Raw genomic sequence first — 10,570 nt, 5'->3', positions numbered from 1 at the left:
AATAGCAAATATATTAAATGATTACTTTTCACAAGTTTTACAAAGGAGGATACGGGCAACATGCCCAACCTGTTGACCTGTTCCTATCCAGTTTTAAATAACTTTAGTAAAACAGAGGCAGAAGTGTTAAAGGGACTAGGAGCTCTGAAAATAAACAAATCCCCTGGGCCGGATGAGATCCTCTCAATAGTACTCAAAGAAATGAAAGAAGTTATTTACAAACCACTAACCAAGATCATGCAACAGTCTCTTGACACGGGCTGTACCGATAGACTGGAGAAATGCAAACGTAATACCGATCCACAAAAAGGGTTACAAAACCGGACCAGGTAGCTACAGACCAATAAGCCTGACTTCTATTATATGTAAACTTATGGAAACTGTAATAAGACTGGGAGACAGTCAGCATGGTTTTAGGAAAGGGAGATTGTGTCTAACTGACCTGCTTGACATTTTTGAGGATGCAACATGGACAATGGGTAACTGCAAAGCATATGACATGGTTTATTTAGATTTCCAGAAAGCTTTTGATAAAGTCTCGCATAAAAGATTAATTCTCAAACTGAACGCAGTAGGGATTCAAGGAAATGCATGCACATGGATAAGGGAGTGGTTAACATGTAGAAAACAGAAAGTACTGATTAGAGGAGAAACCTCAAAATGGAGCGAGGCAACCAGTGGAGTACAACAGGGATCAGTATTAGGTCCTCTGCTCTTCCTAATCTACATTAATGACTTAGATTCTGGTATAGTAAGCAAACTTGTTAAATTTGCAGACAACACAAAAATAGGAGGAGTGGCAGACACTGTTGCAGCAGCAAAGGTCATTCAAAATGATCTAGACAGCATTCAGAACTGGGCAGACACATGGCAAATGACATTTAATAGAGAAAAGTGTAAGATACTGCACTCAGGCAATAAAAATGTGCATTATAAATATCTTATGGGAGATACAAAAATTGAAGAAGGAATTTATGAAAAAGACCTAGGAGTTTATGTTGACTCAGAAATGTCTTAATCTAGACAATGTGGGGAAGCTATAAAAAAGGCCAACAAGATGCTTGGATAATAGTGAAAAGTGTTGAATTTATATCAAGGGAAGTAATGTTAAAACTTTACAATGTATTAGTAAGACCTCATCTAGAATATTGTTTTTCAGTTCTGGTCACCTCACTACAAAAAGGATATTGCTGCTCTAGAAAGAGTGCAAAGAAGAGCAACCAGAATTATTCCAGGTTTAAAAGGCATGTCATATTCTAAAAGGTATTGACAATGTCAACCCAGGGACTTTTTCGACCTGAAATGACATTTGAACATTCATTTATTTGTGAAGGGTTACTAAAATTGTTATCCCTTTAGAGACCTGTCTTTTTAAGAACTCAAAACCAGGCCTCAGTTTTTTGGCAAATGGCAAATAAATAAATATTTGCTTGGGTGTGACTCCATACCATTGACAAATGTTCTGTAAACATTAACCCCAACCTCCAGCTCAATCCATTCCACTTGTCTCACAATGATTAGATTTCTCTTGCTATGTTTCCCACCCCTAACACCAGAGTGTGCCTAGCTAACCGATAATAACCATATGGGTGTCAAGCCAGCATCAACTTTAACCATTGAAGTACAGCTTGAGGAGTTGGGTGACACAATGGATTGGCAACAGGATATGGTGACACCAGGTCTCGGGTATTGATTCGGTAGTGACAGATAATCATTTCCACGTGATAGCTGGTCAGTGACCTATGTGAAGTGAGTCATATGGTCTCAGCCAAATTCCTTGAGGACAGGTGTCCATGTTGACTATCGTTGTAGAAACCAAAGCGCTTCTTTTTTTTTTAGCAGAAAAACTGCTGTAATGGATGGTCTTTGTGACTGAACTGCCTCCTACCTTTAAATTGCAGTACCATGTACCACGGTCTATCTAGGGCAGGTTAGGGTGTTGGATAAAAAGTACTCATAGGCAACATTCCAAACAAATTGAGAGATGGAAATTATTGGATGGGCATGATGACTTAACTATCCTCTGGTCCTGGAAAAGAAGGTCTCTCCAGGGCAATCGCTCGACAATATCGAGTAGAGCTCTGGAAACTGGAACACTGTTATCAAGGTCTCTTTTCCAAATTGCTTTCTTCACAATTTTTTGTAAAAGGAAAAATAAAAAGCAGTATTAAAGGACTCTGAAATTGTCTGTTGCGAGTAATAGTTTTGTAACATTAACAAATTGCACTTAAAAGTCCTTGATATTACTGTCCAATTAACCAACCTGTGACATTCTTTACTTAAAGAGTAAGTAGAGGGGTTCTGTAAAATATAGTATTATACATCCCCACATGTTGCTACAACTGTTTAAATAACATATCTGTCATTTTTTTTTAATTGTTAACATCCTGACAACTTTTTACACTTATAACTTTAAAGTCTGTTTCAAAGCTCTTTTCAATATGTCTGCTCTAGTGTTGTAAGGATTTTTGCCCACATTGTCAAACAGGTAACACAACAACAATGATCCATGATGTGGTACGGAACAGAAAAGGCAGAGCACTTGTTGTTGTGTTTTCTGTTTTTTTAATCACTCTTCATGCAGTGATGTGGAGGACAGATCTCAAACCCCAGTGCACTAAGTAGCCTTGAGTTTTGAAACAGACTTTAAAGTTATAAGTGTAAAAAGAAAAAATAAGTACGTTATTTAAACAATTGTAGCAACATGGGGGACATATAACGCCATATCTTTTAGGAACCCCGCTACTTACTCTGTGAGGAGAACTTTGTCTATCAATAAGCTGTCTTTTACAAGATACAGGCTGGTGCTTCTTTAACACTGTGCGATTATTTTTTAATGACATCAGACCAGTGTACTGTATAATAGTACACATGAAACACTGCAGCAGCAATCACAATGTATCTTTTAGTGAGATATTCAGAGGGCTTCTCGGGCCAGTTACATCTGCCACGGCTGTGCTTCAAATGTAAAAATCACAGCCAAGTGGTTTCGGATTAAATTCCAGCAAATTTAAAAATGAATCTTTAGCAGGGGCAGCTGCTGTTATCTGACGACATGCAATCGCGACAAAAAATAAGACTTCATAGCTTGGTGACAGAGACAATCACACACACAATCAGTATTTAGAGCAACAACCTGAGAATCTGAGACCATCCACTTTTTTTTTGTCTCTTGTTCAGTCAGAATAACAGCAGCTTCCTAACCATGCCTTTCAGCGGCGTCCACCAGCAATGCTAATTCTTTTGTGCTGTCTTTAAAGAAACAAAGCGGGGAGACATATTTGTTGGGTTGTCAGTTTTCCGCCCACTTGCCTTTTTAAAAACTCTGCAAGTCTTGGCAGCCTGCCCGATGTGGTGCTGCATACAAATATTGACAGAACACAGTGGCATTTGTTAGGCCCTCACTAGGAAGCCAGTGAATTTGAACTCGGAGGAAAGTGCTTAGAACTAGGCATTTAAAGAGCCAGTGTGACTACATTTCTTTCTTTCTTTCTTTCTTTCTTTCTTTCTTTCTTTCTTTCTTTCTTTTTTTTCAGACTCATAGCAGAGATGAGCAGTCAATCTAAAGCACAGAATCAGCATGTCTGACCTGGTTTGTAGGTAAGATCAGATTTTTGTATGGTGGGGATGAATCACAAACAATGTGGGAGATCCTAATCAGGAGACCCATTAAAAAGAAACACAAATGATATGTTTATATTGTAGATTAAGGAAGTTAGGAAGATTAATGAAGGAAGGCTGGCTGACTATTAGCAGGGCATCTCTCTCTCTATCCCCCTATTCTATCAAAGGCAGGTATCGTAGACTGGTAAGCAATGCTTGTACAATTAAACAGGTAGGAATATTAATAGTATTAAAATCAGTCTCAATATATGTTTGTGGCTCCTGACAATGTAAAGGTTAAGCCAGATCATTGGCTTATTAGGCAGGATCACAGTCTGGCAGGATATGTTAGAAACTGCTCCGAAAGCAGAAAGGGAAAGAAGCATCAGATATTAGCTTAGTAAAATCTCCCTCCAAGGGATGCCTTCATTGTAAGCTCTCCAGTGATGTTACCATTTCTTACATTACAGATTCAGTGAATCCCTCAATGTGAAATTGGACTATGTCTCTGCCAGGTTTATCTGTTGTGCTATTTCAAGCCGTTTCATCTGCGTTTTACTTTTATGTTTTTGACTTTAAAGCCTAATGCATTCCATCTCTGGATATCTGCAGCATGTTTAGTCGTGTGCTATTAAATTGCAAATGTCTTTATTCCTGTGGGGATTGTAAATGACACTTGTGTGATTATCTTGCATTCCACATTGTCATTTCAAGATGGGCTACGCTCAGAATGGCTTCCTGTTAGAGAAAATAAATGAGGCATGATGTTCAGAAATGTGCATAAATAACTGGAATGATCTGTTGGAGATCTCTTACTGGCGCACAAAATAAACCTCAGCTACAGAAATACCACAGTATGAAGGACCCCCCTCCCTTTGGTATGTTAATAATCTTACATTGTTTACACCAGTGGTGTTATCTCAGAGCAAATGACCAGTTACTTGCAAGTCCCACTAGTACACCCCCATTAACAACCATAATGGCTAAGGGGATTGTTTCTCTAGTATTGCAATTAGAGAAATTTCAATGAGGAATCGGAAACTGGGCTAGATATTAACACACTACTACTAGTTCAATATTTATTTCACAAAAACAATATATATATATATATATATATATATATATATATATATATATATATATATATATATATATATATATATATATATACACACACACACAGTTGTAGTCAAAAGTTTATTTACACCAATGGAAATTTACAATTTCTAGATATTTCTCGAAAGCAATTAATTACAGGAAAAATCTTTTGTAGCAAGAGTTTTGCTATTGTGGATGAGGAGAAAAAGTTACAAGAAATAGATGTCTACAATTATTTATTTCAGCAATTTTTTTTGAAAACTCAAAAAATGCTAATTCAAAAGTATTAATACCCTTTGATGCTATGATGGTATTGTCTGCAAGGTGCTAGCAATTTCAATATGATAATTCTAGAAAAGTCTTGATTGTAGGTGAACATTCTTAGAGAGTATGAAAGGGTTAGGCATAGAATGATTGCTGGCATTACCAATAAGTCAATATAGGAAAAAAGTAAATAGCTACAAAAGATTTTTCCTATAATTATTTGTTTTCGAGCAATTTCGAGAAATTATAAATTTCCATTGCGGTATGTAAACTTTGACTACAGCTCTATATATCAATTTGCCTTTAAGGTCCTTGACAAATATGTACCACTGTAACTAAATAAATGCCCCATCAAATACTATTCCTCATTAAATGTCTAGTATTCATGAACAAACATATTTGATTTGATGTTTAGATGAAGGACATACTGTAGCTAAAGGTCATGTACTCTCCTCATACAAAAGAATGCTTGTTTACCATAAACAATTCCTGCAACAACTGATTGTATTCATCAGCAAATTAAATTCCTATCAGTTAACAAAGTTAATTTAATGTGATATTTGCTGTCTCTGTTCTGACTTGGCATCTCCCTAAATCAAATATGAAAATTAGGTTTACCATGTGATGTTAAATGCTTATAAGATGTGGAACCTGCATAACTGCAAACAGTCCACCAGAAATTGGAACATTTAATAATATTCGAGAGAGGCATGCTAGTGGGTGCACAACATAAGAACATAAGAAGATTTATGAACGAAAGGAGGCCATTCAGACCATCTAAGCTGGTGTGGTTCCGAGTAGCTGACTGATCTCAGAAATTTGTCAAGTGGGGTCTTAAAAGATCCAAGTAATTCAGCCTAAAAAACCTGACCAGGTAACACATTTCATACCCTCACCACTCTCCTTCCGAAATCTATCTCCACTTCATTTCCAACCGTGTACTCTGCTCCTGGCTTCTGTACCTAGTTTAAAGTATTGGTTAGGGTTTTAAAGACTTGCCCCCTCTACTTCTTATACAGCGGTCCTCCGAGTGTGAAAGGTGTGCTCAGGGTAAACGGCAGCCTATCTTAGGTCCTGATAGTTGCGACAGTGTATATGGCAGATATTGTCCTATCCATGTTGATAGTAGAATATAACAGAAAATAAAGTGCGTGAAACACTGACAGATGATTGAAAATTTAATTTAAATGTTTGGATAAAAATAACACATGTTCTCATATACAGTAGTTCTGTTTTTTGAGCAAACCAAAACACCTGGACTGCCCAGACATGAACCCCCAGATTTTGAATTGCGTGCCTCAGTTAATAAATTATTCTTTACTTTTTGTTGTCTAAAAAATTAAATATAAATTAAATATAATGACAGCACCTGTATGATGAACGCAATGTACAGTAAAGACATAATCGTTTTTTTCCTCCACGGGGTTCTCTGACCAGACTGTATCAAAGTTTCTAAACTCAAATTAAAGTAAATCATTCACTGCATTCAGGTCCCAAAAGCGTGCACTGAATAATCTCAGGATAACCATCTTCTCAAGAGACAGAATTCATCATCCGATGGGAACTCACTCCTTATCATAATTGCATGTAATTGCTTTAACATGGGTTCAGATAGGCTGGAATGTGGAGGTATTCAAGTGCACGTGTCAGAATCCCAACACAACAGCTGTGAGAATCAAAGAACGACAAAGTATAGCTTGTTTTACAGGAAAGCATTCACCAGATTGCTTTACTCTAATTATAGAAGATAACACGCATACTTGTACTTGTGTAATAATATACTATATACAGTAGTATACTATGATGTGTTTTATAAGGTAGTACACAATACATATTATGTAAAATGTGTGCAATAAAACAAGCCTGATCATTCATGCATTTTTAGGGTGCACTATATACAAAGAGTGTGTGTAATATAACAAAAATGACGGCATCACTTTGTCTCTAATTACTGTGTATTTACATAGCAGTTACTTAGTAATTACATATGTACTTACACATAGTTAGAATGTTATTATGCATAGTTACAATGTACTTAATGTGTAATTTTGTTGGCATGATATAACCCTAATTCTAACCCTATCCCTAAAACCCTAACTCTAACTCTAAACCTAACCTTTTTCTGATACAATTGTGTACTTACATATATTGTGCAAAACGATTTACACGTTGAGTACATTGTAACTATGCATAATAACATTGTACGCATTTACTATATAAGTACTATGCAAATGCACATTAATTAGAGACACTTAATGTAAAGGACTGTATTACCAAAACGATGTGGTGTTGGCCTAGCTTATACCCCAGAACAGCATGGTTTGAATTCACTATAATGGAACCGAAGCATTGATGTCTGGAGGCCATTTCAGTGCACTATACTTGCTGGAAAGCTCCTCTGTATAATAAAAGCTGTCAGTTTTGTTCATGATAGACATGACAGAAGATAAAGTCTTTGACAGAGGGCTGAAAGTGGGCTTTTGGTCCTCGACTCCATGACATTGTATTGATAATTAAATACTTTACCTTAAAAGCTATGCACAAGCATGCTAGTTTTAATATTTCAGTATAAATGGAGATATTTGTTTTCTGGTTTTTATTATCCAAAAGGCTTTAAGCCTGTCGTAATTAGGTATGAATTGCAGGCAGTGTTGTTTAGCATTGTTGACATGGTTAGGATGAGATGTAATGTTTGTTGCAGCATTGCAGCGGTACAAATGGAATGCACTGGGGATAATCGCTTCTTCTTCATTTAGTGCAATCCTTCCAAACGAAAAGCTACAAAGAGTTTGTGGGTGGATTGGGTGTGTCTTAATAGTTTCAGAAATAATTATTGCTTTTATACACAGATGTGGGTATACAGCAGTGAATGGTATTTGAACCTTTGTATATTACTCGACTATTTGTAACATTTCAAAATTATTTTAACTCAGCCTCCCCAGACAGCTGGATTCAGTCTGGAAACACAATAAACAATCAACAATTGGTGATTCTGTTGAGAACAAGTTACTATGGATAAAAAAAAGACATGGCATTTTTGTTAACAAATATGATGTAACCTCCAAGTCTTGCTTTACTCCCACATGTTGTTGAAGAAAGATTCTCAGCAGAAGCGTCTGTCCATGGTGCCAAGATGTACATGCTGTAGATAATAGTAGCATTGAGAATGGCATTATTGTGTTCATAGTTGCTACATGAACATTCATAAAGTTGGTTTACTACTACAAATACTGAGGTCAAGTGGCTGGACATACTTGGTTTCCATATTTTGTAAATGAGACCAACAATGAATCTATTGCACTCAGACAAAAACTATTACTATTACTGTACGATATATATTTTAAGCACTTTGAAAAATATTTTTTTGTCATAGACCTGAGTTTACTGTTGTGAAATATCCCTGTTCTCACAAACAGCAAGGTTTTAGCCCAACAAGCAAACATGGTACTGTATCTCTGTTATGTGTTGTTACTATATATACAGTATATTGTATAGAAATATAGAAAGGTTAACCTTCTTTTGTAGTATAGTTCCATCCAACTTAAAGTAACCACTGCCCTGCAGTCATTATCGCCGAGAGTCAGGCTCGTGGACGCTATACAAACTAGTGAAATAATACGCTTTGGAAGGATTTGTAATCAACAAGGGGGCACGTGCAGACCAGTATATATGTCATATCTGCTAGAATATAATAACTTAAATTAAGAGAATTATTTTTTTCATGAAACTAATACAGTTTTTACAGAAGTGTGTTATTGGGACTAAAATGCCTTTTGTAAAACGGAATCTCTCTAAAATGACACCTAATTGTTTGAATGAGCTGATACTGTCTGTATACTGTCCCCGGCCGTGTTGATGCAGCCGGCACAGGGTGGAGTAAGACAGTTCAAATGTGCACAGGGGAATTGTTTATGAAAACTACTGCAGCTGAATTACAGAGGGAGAGCATTTAAATGGGACAAAATAAATACAAGCATGATATTCCAGTTCTAATGCACTCTTCAGCATGGCAATGCTTATTTTATTTGTCCCTTAGCATGCACTGCAGTGTGTTGATGCTTTATAAAAATAATGGTACCCCCTATCATGCCTTTGAAACCCCAATAAATCTTTACTTAAACCCATTATATAGCCCACTAACTAAAACCTGCTCTATGCCTTATATACCGCAGTGTCTATCACGAGACAGGTCAGGAAGTTCCCCTTCTTTTGCATAACATTTCCACATACAGTTTGAGTGCAGTTAGTCTAATTTATTGAATGCCGTTGTTATACAAGCTGAATAGACAATATAGTAAGATCTAATTTAAAATGAATAGAAAAAAGAAAAACTAGGTAGACTTGTGAATAAAGGGCTGTAAATTACAAAGGAGGCTGTCTGTTTTGAAACTGACAATTTCTGTTCCTTTATTGTCTCACAGGCGTGCTGAACACCGCAAAGATGCTTAGGTTGCAGTGCTAACTTCCAGTGGGATTTGAGCCCGAGGGCTGAATGTGAATTGACAGCTGGAGTGCTTTTGATCAAAATAAAGCAGAATAAGTTATCTGTGCACTTCTGTGCCTGAGAGCTGTGCAAAGAAACTGTGAGCCAATTGATTAAGAATGGTACACTGGATAAAATGAAAACAAAATGGCATTTCTTTTGTACAACTTTAAATACAGGACACAAAATACTGGCTAATGCAATGCACCTGTTCAGCAGTTACTAAATGATCCGGTCCCTGAATGTTGTGCTTTGCAAATCTGTACTACACTCATGTACTTCAAATAAAGATGTTTGGGTCTGTGTTTTAAAAGCAAGGAAATTAAATAACTTCTACTAATTTTGTGGAGCACAGTTGTTTAGCTGATAATTTGGTTAAGTAATCTGGAGGTGTGTCTAAGGGTTCTTAGCAGACCTAGTCTTAGTGCTAATCAAACTGGAGTAGGCAATGTTTAAATCATTTAAATTATATACTGGGAAGAGAGTGAAAGGTAATTGCAGAGAATGTGCTATGAAATGTATGACAAAATTAAGGCTTTCCAGAATCAATAACTAATACAAATGAGTTCAAGTGTATCAATAAATAAATCGTGTCACGACAACAGATCGACTTTGGCATTGATTTTGGCAAAAATGAATATTGAGTTTGTGTTCATGAGAACATCACACCTTATGAGACACAGTCCAAAACATAACTGAAAGATTGAATGGGTACTGTAGATAGATCTAGTGGCTGATCCTATGACCTTTTCTTGACTGATTTTCTATTAAAGGTAAAAGTTAGCAAGAAAAAACTAACCCAACTAAAGTGTTGACATTTGCAGATGCTTTGCTATTTAAAAAAAAAAAAAAAGCATGTAGCATTGTTATTAAAAAGAAATCACATCCAAATGAACAAACACAGATGGCTAGATTCACAAGCAAGTATTCCTTCTATAAAGGAAAAACTAAATATTATTATAACCCTCTTGCGTTGCAGGTCAGCCCTTCTCCATCATTCCCACTAAAACTCTAAATATACTGAATTAAGGTAAAGTCTTTAAAATATGTACAAGCTTCATACAATGCTTACAGTAAATGCCTACTGGATTCCTGTTCTGATTGAGGTATCTCTGATGTCTA

General features: G+C 36.3%; 1 long non-coding RNA gene across 1 annotated transcript; it reads left to right on the top strand.

Annotated features, from left to right (window-relative positions):
• The first annotated feature begins 3,438 nt into the window (after positions 1-3,438).
• On the top strand, positions 3,439-10,050 carry LOC131738103 (uncharacterized). Its single transcript, XR_009329620.1, has 3 exons — positions 3,439-3,600; positions 4,318-4,481; positions 9,387-10,050. It is a non-coding gene; the product is annotated as an uncharacterized LOC131738103 (long non-coding RNA).
• The last annotated feature ends 520 nt before the right edge of the window (positions 10,051-10,570 follow it).

Source organism: Acipenser ruthenus, chromosome 10, assembly GCF_902713425.1.
Source record: "Acipenser ruthenus chromosome 10, fAciRut3.2 maternal haplotype, whole genome shotgun sequence".
In the NCBI taxonomy this organism is placed as follows: Eukaryota; Metazoa; Chordata; class Actinopteri; order Acipenseriformes; family Acipenseridae; genus Acipenser; species Acipenser ruthenus.
Note: the sequence above shows the minus strand (reverse complement) of the source record. Positions and strands in the feature narration are given on the sequence as shown.